Source organism: Tripterygium wilfordii, chromosome 11 (genome assembly GCF_013401445.1).
Source record: "Tripterygium wilfordii isolate XIE 37 chromosome 11, ASM1340144v1, whole genome shotgun sequence".
Lineage (NCBI taxonomy): Eukaryota > Viridiplantae > Streptophyta > Magnoliopsida > Celastrales > Celastraceae > Tripterygium > Tripterygium wilfordii.
The window spans coordinates 10,042,980-10,046,325 of NC_052242.1; the positions used below are offsets into that span (position 1 = coordinate 10,042,980).

Consider the following 3,346-nt stretch of genomic DNA (forward strand, 5'->3'; position numbering starts at 1 on the left):
AAACACATTAATGCTCACAACATAAGACAAGAATCTTGAGCACACCAAACATCATTAATACTTCAACCATTATAAGCATGAGCCATTTGACACATACAAGTAACACGATCTATTTATTTATTTATTTTTTTTCTAGAGATCTATTTAGCACATCCACATGGACGAAATAACGCATTAGTTAGTCATTTGTGTTACTCCTTGCCATACCGTTTACCTCATTCCACTGGTTAATCGAATACAAGTACTCTAAATATTTTATTTTATTATTATTATTTTTTTTTTCTGTCAATCCCCAAAATACCAGTCTCAAAGTTCAAATCACCAAACAGCATATGCAATTCGAAAATAATAGCAGTTTAAAGGTCAAGGTATACAAATACAATGCTTAAAACCCAATTGATATAACTCAATCTCTGCATAAAACCCAATTGATATAACTCAAACTCAAATCACATAAACAACAAAATAGCCCCACTGTCCGCTATCATAATAAACTATAATTTAGAAACAGAAACTATCTCTGTATCGTCACAATCCCACAAACACTGGAAACACGCCAACCATATCAGGAAAATATAACACACGCATACATAAATCTAAAGCAGGAAACACCAAAAATTAAAAACTCACCAGGTCAGCCGGGAAGCGCATGATGTGTAGCCAACAAGATAACCTAGGTAACCTAACCACTGTAAGTTTCTAAACCTACAGCTCCGATACCAAACTGTCACGCCCCTCTCTCCTAAGGTATATCGAAGTGTACCTATACCACAGGAACGTGACCGGCAGGGGACACCCCGTCCCCCGAAGCTGATCCCAACTCATACAATTAAACTCAATAAAATAAATTGTAATAATAATAATCATACTAACTCCCACAATGTATGATAATCAATACTGAACCCAAAATATCATACATACCACCACCTAAATCACTTGAAATACCGGAGTATGAATACATCAGCGGAATAATAAAATATATCTACCCGATATCAAACCCAGTAATATATATAAAATACAATATCAAAAGTCCCCACACCCACTAAAGAGTCTGCCTGAGGCTACACACCAGCTCATGCATCCCGCTGTTGACCGCCATCACCTACATCCAACTCACCTGAAAGGGGATAAAGAAGAGGGGTGAGCCACAAAGCTCAGTAGGGCGTAGAGAGGAAACGCCAATATCCATAAATAATAAATCCAAAAATATAATGCACAGTATGCAATACAATAAATATACATCCATCAGTAAGCCAACCAAATAGCACAATAGCCGATAAGGCTAAACAACACTGGAACCACCCACACTGGTCTCCTGAAATCCATACACCATCCAATCAAGTGAAATGGTAGCCGATAAGGCTATCCAACACCGTAACCACCACACCAACTCCCATAATCCAGCAACCATAAATCACCCCTGGACCCACCCTAATCCCCGTAGGGTGTCTCCCAGTCCAGGTCCACACCGAAACTGGATGAGGATCGGGTATCCCGATAGCATAGCCTACACCAAAGGGCGTCCCCTGTGATGCACCCCATCTCAGACGGTCCACCGGTATATATATCCGGTCTGTATATGTACATATATCATCCATCAGAAATCCATATCTGATCATTTGGGCTCCTATATGGGCCCACAATCCACATCCACATCCACATCCAACACCACATCCACATCCACATCCACATCCACATCCACATCCACATCCACATCCACATCCACATCCACATCCACATCCAACACCTCCAATAACCACTCACAGAAACATACCAACAATGATATATAACAGGGAATATAAATCAACATGTAAACAGGTCGTATTTCCACCCCTGAAAACAGACAAAATCATAACATCATCAGAGTCCGTAAAATCGGAACTCTAAAGTCACATGCAAGAGTAAAGAAACCCCTACCTCGATAGCGGTACACAAAATAATTAACCGTCTACAGCCTGAAGTCCAACTCCTCGATCACCTATACCAATATACCGGTTTCATACTGGTTAATAATCAATCACAATTTGTAGAAATCCAAATTATCCTTTTACCCTTGAAAATGAACTTGCCATTTTTCCCTTGGAGGTGAAATTACCATTTTCCCTTTTATCAATATTACCAAATTACCCTTGATTAAAATTACAAAAATATCACTAACATATTTCATTGAGTTGCATGCATGCAACCCGATCACCAACTCGGTCACTATTCATACTATTCATTCGACAACCACCAATGGCACCACCGTGGGTATGGTTGTGATTGTATCATTGTTGTGATTATTATGGTTGTGATTCTGCGATCCATCATCAACCGTACAAACTGGTATGACCAGTTTCAGTAAACTTATTTAAATAAATACATTTTTATAAATCTCTATGTATTACAAATATCTATAAAAATATTCATTCATTCATTCAATTCAATTAATATTATATGATTAAATTAATGAAAAAAAAACTATATTCTGGTTTCGGATTATACCTCCATGTATACCATACGTATATGCGTATTTACGACGAAATTGCCAAGATGCTCCAACGCTATCCGTATGGATCCAAAAACATCGCCAACACGGTTAGAACAACGAAACAAGTTAGAATACAACTTCGGGGTCGCCGGAAAATGAAATTCCAGCCGGGTCAAAAACCAGGTTAAACTCGAATCTCCGACATCCGGAGGTTGTTTTGGCCGGAAGTTGGTTGGGAATTGTAGCCCTCAATCTGGTGAGTCATTTGGTACCAATGGAAGGCCAGACCGTCGCCGGAATTGGCTAGATCGGTGGTGGAAAGGGATGGCTCCTCCGCGACTTTAAGAGGCTTTTCCGACCATTTCACGTCGTCTTGTCTAACAAGGAGGGTTGGGTTTTCTTGCTCGGACCCTGGGGGTTCTTTTGGATGTAGCGGCGTCCGATTTGGTGGCCGGACGGCGAAGTTGCCATGTTCGCCGTGGAAGAGAAGTGTGGCACGGGGAGAGAGAGAGAATGGTTGTATTTTTATATATATATATTTTTTTCTTGTCTTTACCCCATCATGAAACAAAAGTGGAAACACAATAATTCATTGTATTGTGTATATATATATATCAATCCCACTCTTGGTGGCTGATTTGTCCTCACCGAAAGTGGGCATTATTTTATGTTTTTTTTTTTTTTTTTTTCAACTACATCACACTTTGGTTGAGTAATTTTGTCAGATTATATTATATATATATATATATATATTCCAATTACCCAAATTTCTTCTAAATACTAATTTTAACCTCTTAACAATTTGTACATTCAATTTAGCCCTTATTGAAAATTTCACTTTAATTCGTTTTAAATGTCGGGTATTACAGAATAAAT

At 38.6% G+C, this 3,346-nt stretch overlaps 1 long non-coding RNA gene across 1 annotated transcript; it reads right to left on the reverse strand.

Moving 5' to 3' along the window:
* Positions 1 to 1,072: 1,072 nt before the first annotated feature.
* LOC120009633 lies at positions 1,073 to 3,139 on the reverse strand. The gene is made up of 3 exons (XR_005470710.1): positions 2,485 to 3,139; positions 1,918 to 1,978; positions 1,073 to 1,117 (listed from the first exon to the last, which is right to left on the reverse strand). It is a non-coding gene; the product is annotated as an uncharacterized LOC120009633 (long non-coding RNA).
* Between the last annotated feature and the right edge of the window lie 207 nt (positions 3,140 to 3,346).